Genomic DNA, 9,968 nt, shown 5'->3' with positions numbered 1-9,968 from the left:
TATCTTAAGAAAACTATGAATAATCTGATAGGTTTAAAAGTTCTATTGAAAATAATAGTAACTCCGACTCTACTTTCGAGGTATTTCCATTGATATCTGGAAAAAAGACAATCGGAGATATCCCTTTTTTTAGATTTAAAGATAATCTTAGTTTTGGCTTCTTTTTAAATGCTCCGTGATGGGATAGATTTTCTTGCAATCCCAAAAAAACGACCTGTTAGATTATCTTCTCTCAGGATACGAATTCAATTACATTGCGGCCGTAATGTCGAAATTACTATTACTTTGAGTAAAACATTTCTGCAAATATTTTTCCTGGTTTTTATAAGAAATTCTGAGTAGATATGAGGTCGAATAATTAGCGTAAAATTGTTGATAATTTTTTAATTAATCAAGAAAGAGCGTGGTGCATAGGTAAACAGATAAATTGTAGCGTAAAAAGTCGTTTTTGTAATTTAGGTTCACATTAGTCTTAGACATATCATAGCTCATTTTGAAGGGGAAAAGTGAACTTTCACATGTATGTTTAAAAAATACAACTTTCTGCTACAGTTAAAAAACTGATCGAATTAGAAAAAAATCTTAAACTTGATCCTAATTTACTGAGTATGTACATACATACAGGGTGTACCATTGAACATTTTGCACCTGTCTTATTTTGAATTACGATCAAAACATTAAAATTGCCGCGACACGTCGATTTTATCCTGGAGAAAAACATATTTTACCGTTAAATGCAGATTTACCAAAACAACCCCCTTCGCGGGGGTGCTTTCAACTTTAGAATTTCAAATGGTACTATAGACCGAGTGACACTTCATTTAAAAGGGTTTTTTATTCTGATTGTCAGCATGCATTTTTTTTAAAATTTTATATCGCTTGTTAAAAATAACCGTAATCCATAAATTTTAAAGTAGGTTCAGACTGGGCAAATTACAATGAGGTTTGAGGCGGCTACGTATAAAACCTTCCAACTTTCAATTTATCAAATTTGCATCCACAGTCACCCATTATTTCATGTTTATTTTTGCAATAATTCAATTTGAATGAAATATTTTTAAAAATTCAATTGTTTTCAATGTATATTCATCATATTTAAATGTATTTCAATTCATCTAAAATTAAAAAAAAATACATACTGACAATCACAATTAAAAACCCTTTCAAATGAAGTGTCATGCGACTTATAGTGCTATTTGGTTATTTTAAAGTTGAATGCAGCCTCGCGAAGAGGGTTGTTTTAGTGAATATACATTTAACGCTGAAATGTGTCCCTTGAAAGCAAAACCGACATGTTGCGGCAATTTCTAATATTCTAATCGCAGTTAGAAATAAGCCAGGTGCAAAACTGTCAATGGCTCACTCTGTATGTAAATCTATATTAGTGTGTGAGATGTGATTTCTAAAAATAAAAAAATTATAGGTTAACTAAAATATATATAAAATACATAAAAAGTACATTTTTATATTATAACTTAAAAACTGATCGAATTTCCTTAACGTCACCATAATCTGCTCAAAAAATAGCCAGAATAATCGAAAATTTGTAATAACTTCACTAGATTCACCTCATAAAAAACATTTTTTTCTACCTCCTATAGTTATCGAGATTTCTTACATAAAATTCCAAACTTGACCCTGTACTGGGTATCCCATATTCAACTCTCAACATGGGGATCTCGAAAACTATAGGAGATACAGAGTCGATTAAATAGAGGCAAAGTTGGGTTTTTATGAGAGGAGTGCTTTACCTTTTTAATTTAAAAAAATCAATTACTTCCGGAGATATCCGAAAAAAACGAAAATTGCTATTTTCTTTTTATTTTTTCTTCCTTAAATTATATTAGGTGTACAACTTTGCTTCCGCCGTTTTTGAATAGATGTATGTAGCGGTAAGTAATGATCGAAATAAATAACCCCATGTGGGCATGCAGGAGCCTTGGGCACCTGTTAACATAACCTCATAAAAATATTAGTCTATTTGTGTCTTCATCATAAAGTTATTCGCAATTGAAAATGTCAGTGTACGAGCCAAATTCTCGTCATTTGCGGGAGGTTTTACTTTTCTGCTTCAATATGAAGAAATCTGCTGCTGAGGCTCATCGAATGCTCTCAGATACTTATGGGGAAGCCACTATTAGTGAAAGGACATGTCGTGAGTGGTTTCAGCGCTTCAAGAACGGTGATTTTCACGTCGAAGACCAACATAGCGGTGGAAGAAAGAAGGTTTTCCAAGATGCGAACTTGGAAGCATTACTTGACGAAGACTCGTGTCAAAGTCAACAAGAATTGGCACAATCATTGGGAGTGACTCAACAAACAATCTCAAAACGCCTCAAAGACATGGGAATGATTCAGAAGCAAGGATATTGGGTGCCGTACGAGTTGAAACCAAGAGATATTGACAGGCGTCTGTTCGCTTGTGAACAGTTGCTTGCAAGGCAAAGACGGAAGGGATTTCTGCATCGTATTGTGACTGGGGACGAGAAATGGATTCATTACGATAATCCCAAACGCAAAAAGACTTGGGAATATCCCGGCCATGCTTCCACGTCGACGGCCAAACCGTCTATTCATGGTTCCAAAATCATGCTCTGTATTTGGTGGGATCAACTCGGCGTAATATATTATGAGCTGTTACAACCAACTGAAACAATCACAGGTGCTCTTTATCGAACCCAATTAATGCGTTTGAGCCGAGCATTGAAAAAGAAACGGCTGCAATACAACGAGAGACATGATAAAGTGATTTTGCAGCACGATAATGCTCGACCCCATGTTGCGCAAGTGGTCAAGAAATACTTGGAAACATTGAAATGGGAAGTCCTACCCCACCCGCCATATTCTCCTGACCTAGCTCCTTCTGATTATCACTTGTTTCGATCCATGGCACATGGGCTAGCTGACCAACACTTCCGGTCTTATGAAGAAGTAAGAAATTGGATAGAATCGTGGATCGCTTCAAAAGATGTCCAATTTTTTCAACACGGGATTCGTATGCTGCCCGAAAGATGGGAGAAAGTAGTGGCCAGCGATGGACAATACTTTGGATCCTAAAGGTATAATTAGTTTTTTACAATAAAATCGCGAAATTCGGAAAAAAAACGGCGGAAGCAAAGTTGTACACCATACATAAACATAAAAATGGAGAACGCTGCGCTACAATATGAAAATATTTCTTCGGAGATACGATGTTTTGGTTTTTCAATACCATCATCGACTTTTTTTTTCCAAATAGGAATCTGACCGTTTTTTTACGAATTCAGTTAGTAATTGATGTATGACTTTTCTTAGTTGTGGTCTAGGGCTTTATAATTATAATCCGGGTGGATTTTAGTTAAGGGATATATTGGCTATACTTATAGGGTAAGACTAATGATTAAAGCGGTTTCACAAAGGTAAATCGCGTCTCGATCTGCCACGATAAGAAAGGACGTCTTTCCGACTTTTCGCGTTTTTTGGCCATCATTCCTACTTTCCAATCGCGTTTCGATCTGATCTCTGCCTTCTCTTTTCCGTTGCTTGTTGCGTTTTCCGCTTCGCAGAAGGCCATCCGCCAGCCAAAACAAAACTTAAAAATAATATCTACAAGTTGTACAGGATGTAACATAAGTAGGAGCTTTCCTTTTAACACGAAATAGACCTTAAAAAACGAAACAATATTTTTATATAAAATTTTTCCGAAATCTCAAAAAAGCGAAATGTGCGCAGATGAGTTTTAATAAATTTTTGTATAAAATCTAAATCCATTCCTGTATAAAATAGTAAATTCAATGCAAATGAAATAAAATATCCCACAAAAAATGATCAGGTATTGTAAAAACGCAAAAAAATATTTAATGTTTACTGTTTTTATGCAATTTATCCATGCCGCTTAAAAATCAGTCGTGGAGTTTAGCTCCAGTGGTTATTTTGATAAACTATCACTATTGACACTATTAAATTGACGATGGCCCGTAATTACTCGAATCACGAATTGGTGGGTATGTTGTTGATATTAGAGAAAAACCATCTCTTCTAACAGCACGCACAGAGTCGTAGATACGGTGAGCGACAATTTGCACACATGAAACCAATGGCGATAATTTCGAACGCCTTTTGTAGCCAGTCCCGGAGCGAGCAGTACCTAAAGATGTGGTACTTGTTAAAACTTTCATAGGCGCATATTTCGGTTGTTTTTGAGATTTCGAAAAAATGTTATATAAAAATATTGCTTAGTTTTTTGAGCTCTATGTTGTGTTAAAAGGAAAACTCCTACTTATGTTACAACCTATATACAGGGTGGTTTAAAACGACTGACGAAATTCCACATTGATAATTGAAAAATAACCATATGTCATATTTGCCGATTTGCGACGTCTAGATCACAAATATTCATTGTCAGGAGAAACAATACCTCAACATTTCCACATTCTACATTAGTGCATTCTACTTACTCCACTCCCATGGTAGAAATTGGAAATCCCTATGTCAAAATAAATAATTCAATAAATATCAGATATTGATCACATGACAGGCATAGACGCGCAGCGATTGGTGTCACAGACGCGGCTTACTTGTCTATTTTATTTATATTATTATATTATTGCGAAACCGAATATTTCCAAATGAGGGCATGGGTAGCTGTGGTGCGGCTCGTTGGCCTGCCCGCGGTCTAGACCCGAATCAACAACCAGAGTGTTTAAAATATATTTTCAAAATTCCGACAATGAATGTTTTTTTATCTAGACGTCGTGTATCGGCAAATGCGACACATAATTATTTTTCAACTATCGATGACTAGTCGAATTCGTAAAATAACGGTCAGGTCTCTATTTGAAAAAAAAAGTTGATGTTGGTACTGAAAAACCGAAACGTCGTATTTCAGAAAAACTATTTTCATTTTGTAGCATGGTAAAAAGTGCCTTAAGCAAGTGTTCCCTATTTTCATGTTTCTCTGTAATTTAGGACAGAAAAAAAAATAATAAGAAGGTAGCAATTTTCGGTTTTTTACGGGTATCTCCTGCAGTAATCGGAATTTTTAAATAACTAAGAAGGCAAAGTACTTCTCTTATAAAGACACAACTTTGCCTCCATTTGACTAATTTTGCGCCTCCTACGGTTTCCGAGATCCCCATGTTGAGGGTCGAATATGGGACACCCTGTTCAACGGGCTGGGCCGAAGAATGTGTGTAGAATTGGACTATGAAAATAACGAATTTGCGGCTAATAACTTATGAATCACTTCATGCAAATTACAAATAATGCCAATGAAATAGTAATAATTAACAATAATGTGAGAAAACTGTGGGAGGAGGGGGGCACCATGGTATATTGTGATTTGTCCACCACCGCCATTTCATAATTTTCCTTTATTTAAAGAAAGTTTTTGCAGTTGTGAGGGGGAATAAAGGAAGTGAAGAACAATCGTAATACACAGATTTTTCATAGGAACGAATGATTTGCCAGCAATATGCAAGTTTTGCCCGTAGGCTTTGTATGCATATTTATTTGTTTTCCACTACACTAAGCACCGAAAGCACTGAAATTAACCATTAAAGTTCCTGAAAGTTTTACCATGATAATGGCGAAGCAATTATCTCTGCAAGGACAGTTTTAAGTAGATGCGAAGTACATAAAGCGTGCTATAAACCATAAATATAGTGGACGAGTGCAATTTTCGACCTCCCATTGTCCTAGTTTGAACGCAGTAAAGGGAACTTTAGACGTAACTTCACAAATCCGGCATAATATCCACTCGAGTTGAAAATTTGACCGTTCCAGCGTACGACTGCCACCTTGTCCTTTTGTGTCTCCACCACCGAGCAAACTAACTGCTTTAATTAGACTTAAATTGTCAGTACAACCCGGGAAACTTGCCATAACTTTGTATGTAAACGGAGACTTTAGTCAACTTAATTGGTAATGATCTAAAAGTTTTCGCGCTCCTAAGTGGTTTTATTTATTCCTGGACATGTTTTAAAAGAGTCTCTCATTTATAGGACGTTGCCACCTGTGCTAGAAGAGCCAACTTCAAAACAAATATCCCTGGAGGTCTGCGGAGGGTGCGGCGCTCTTCTGTCTTTACTAATTGCATGGAAATGGCATAGTTTCGCTGTCCCAGCAAACACTTTGACTCGTATTTCAAATTACTTAGCTGGAGGTGGAATCCAAATAGCGAGCCGCATTTTCGCCAATATGCGTCTCATCCCGCTTCAGACCTTTCAGAATAAATAAAAGAGAAGTAAGTAATTGGTGTGTTTGTATTCTTTACGATCGGACGGGAATTTTTAATTAAATCTCCTTGTCAATAGTGTAAAGCAGAGGAAACATGTATATTCATAAATCCAATGGCCCTGCAGGATAACGAGGAACGTACTCTTCGGAGATTAAGCTTCGTTTAAGGCACTAAGGCGGACACGAAATAATTTACGACCCTCTCCGGGACCCTCCGGGGGATTCCAGGGTAGACTCCAGGTCTGCCAGACGTGTTTAACTAAGTCTAGATGCATAGATAAGTTCCATGTCCTTTGCGAATCTGATATTAAGTCAGGTATTTTCTATTTATTTGGTCTAAGAAATGATTTCTAAAGGTAGTGTGAAATAAACTGCTCGTCTCCTTGGAGGATTTGAAATACGTCGTGTCAGCTGCAGCTCGGAATACTTATGCCCCGTATTCAATTTAACTTGCAAGCGACATGGTTTCGCTTTTCTCTGCCGACTTGCGAAATCCTTCGAATTGCAATTGCGTCGAGGAAATTTCCTTTTAAATGCTATTTAAGTGTCAGCATCCCATAAACCCTTTCAAAACTCAATGACAAGATTGTAAAAGGTTTTTTACATAGAGTTAATATAAACACAACAATCTACAGCGTGTCTCGCGATTCGTGGAGCCACCCTCATATCTCAGGAACCGCTTGCGCGATTTATTTCAATCTTAGGTCATTTGAGTATCTCAAAATTGCGATTTTGATTTGGTCAAGATCACTTCCTTTTGCCACTGGCGTACGTTTATATACTAAAAATAGGTGTCGATTTTATGAAAAAACTATTGGGACAATTTTAACTGCGTCCTTTTTACATTTTATGAAAGAGCGTTTTCAGACACCCTGAGGCACGATTTTATTTAAATAGGATTTACCGTCTTTAAAATGTAAGATTTTAAGCGAAAATGCTTAATTTAATATGTAAGTCTTTTAAACTATCTTATTACTAGCGTTAAATAATTATAAAATGGGGCAAATAAATTATTTTTATTATTTATAATTATTTTAGTAAATAGTGCTATTGTTATTAACAAAAAATATAAAATATGTAGTAATGGAGGTAACAGGGATTAAACTGTGGACGTTTAGCGCTCTAGTTTGTTCCTTGAACTGAAAATAATAAAATAATTATAGTTGACTAATGTCTTCTAGCAATCTTAGACATTATTATTTCCTGCTAGCAAAAAGAGAATTTAAATGACTTGCATATTAAATTAAGGATTTCTACTTAATATTTAATATTTCACAGTCGGCCTTATTTCTATAAAATTGTACATAAAAGGGCTTCTGACGCCACTCTTTCATAAAAGTAACAAAAATTGCGGTTAAAATTGCCTTAATAGTTTTTTTTTAAATCGACACCTGTTTTTTAGCATAAAAACATACGCCAATGGCAAAAGGAAATGATCTTGATCAAATCAAAATCGCAATTTAAAGATACTCAAACGACGTAAATGTGATATAAATCGTGTAAGCGGTTCCTGAGATAAGAAGATGGCTCGATGAATCATGAAACGCGGTGTATACAGGCCGGCTCAACGAAGGCTTTGCATCTCGATTTTCAGAATTTAAAATGAAAATGTGTAAAAGCCCTCTGATTTTTGATTTGAGGAGGACAACTTTTTATTGTATTTTCAACTCCTCAACTTCAACCCCCGAATAGAGGGGACAGTTACCCTCAAAAATTTTTATTGGGAAGGGGTTTCGAGTGGTAGCTCATTTTAAAGGTAGTTATACCCTGATTATAACCTCCAAGTTTGAAGTCATTGCAATTATCCCCGTCGATATGACAGCTTATCAAAGTTTGTAGGGAAAAAAGCTTCCAGTTAGTGAATTTATCACAATAAGAGGTGCAGGCTTCAAAATGAGTAGAGACTTTTAAACGTGAGTTATTCCCAAATCGTTTTCACAGATGTTAGTTTTACCCTTCAAATTTAAAAAGGTGCATTTCCTTATTTGTATTTTTTTTCCTTAAAAAGGTACGTAATTGAAAAAACTGTTCACATTACTTTTCCCATTAAATTATTAAATGGTGAAAATGATTGCCATTTATCTCCATACGATAAAATAAATTTTATTCAGAGCGTTCTCTTACGTTACGTAACATTTCGGGTGTAATTTGATAGCATTCATGAACTATACGATTAGAGGTGAAATTTATCTCCGTCAAAGCGATTCAATAATATCTCATGTTTAAAGGTTTTCCTACCCTCATTTTGAAGTCTGCAGCTTTTATTGTGATAAATTAGTTATTAACTAAAAGCTTTTTTCCCCACAGACTTTGACAAGCTGTCAGATCAACGGGGATAATGGCAGTGACTTCAAACTTGGAGATTATAATCAGGGTATAACTACCTTTAAAAAGAGCTATCACTCGATACTCCTTTCCATTAACAATTTTCCGGGTAACTGTCATCCTTGTTTAGGTAGGGTTGAAGCTGAAAGGTTAAAAATACGACAAAAATTGTCCCGTCGAATCAAAAAACCACGAGTCCGAGCGTTTTTACACATTTTCATTTTAAATACTGAAAATCGAAAGCTTGTACTTGGTCACTCTGTATATTGCACGACTGAGTTGCTACTAAGACGGGTGTAACAATTATTTATGTGTACAGGGCTGAAAGAAGAAGATTATGCCCGTGGTCGAAGTTTGTGGCCCGACATAAAGCGGAGGGTCTTTATCCGGTCAAGGGCGTAATCCTTCTTTCGACCCGGGCTACATACAAGGTTTTACGCACAAATGATATTCTTTAAACCTCCTTCACGTTAGTAGAGCGACGTTATCCCCAGTTATTCAATTAAAGGCGGTTAGAGTAATAACAGGCGTTATTTTTACTCTACGACCCATTGCCAAAAGCGATGGGCATTATTGTAACTTTACGGCCCGTTGCAGTGAGCGACGGACCGTAAAAGTATAATAACAGCCGCTGGTCGAAAACTCATTGCTTCTGCAGTGGAAGCTAATATGTAAACAAACAGTTTCGATTCATTTGTGCGTAATGGTTATTTACGCCTAGATGACTGAAAGAAGATTACCCCCGAAGTTGGTGGCGCGGCGCGGAGTAGTGGCCCTCCATCCGGTCAAGGGCGTAATGGTTCTTTCGAGCAGGTACCGACTGCGTTTTATGAACAAATGCTTTTTCCTTCTACGTGTAAGTAAAAAAAAAACGTTATACATATTCAGTTATTTGATTAATGCCGCTTAAAAAACTAACACGCGTTATTTTTACTTTAGACGCCGTTGGCACGGGCGACGGGCGTTATTATAACTTTCTGGCTCATTACCGTGAGCGACGGGCCGTAAAAATAAAACAACGCCCGCTCGTCGTAAACTCATTGTTTCTGTTATGGCAACTAAGATGTAAACAAACAGTTTTGATCCGTTTGTGGGCAAAATAAATTATTCGTCTCTCGGATTCGGAATATATGTCAGTTTCAGACTAGAATACTCCAGTTTCAATTTAGCTTGCGAAAAGAATGTAGTCGATTCGCTCTAAGGAGATGCACAGAGAATTGCAATATACTTGCTTAAATATGAAGAAACTTGGATGGATTCGAAGTGTGAGGCGATAATGATGACAACTGAGCAATTTTTGCCTGTAGACTATGTAATACGAATATACGTAATATGAATTTATTAACATAAAAGTCTGACACACGTTGTGTTTAGAATTTTTAACGACTGACACGAAATATGCAATAACCCAGTGATAAAGGGCGAGA

This window comes from Euwallacea similis, chromosome 32 (genome assembly GCF_039881205.1).
Source record: "Euwallacea similis isolate ESF13 chromosome 32, ESF131.1, whole genome shotgun sequence".
NCBI classification, from domain to species: domain Eukaryota; kingdom Metazoa; phylum Arthropoda; class Insecta; order Coleoptera; family Curculionidae; genus Euwallacea; species Euwallacea similis.
Note: the sequence above shows the minus strand (reverse complement) of the source record.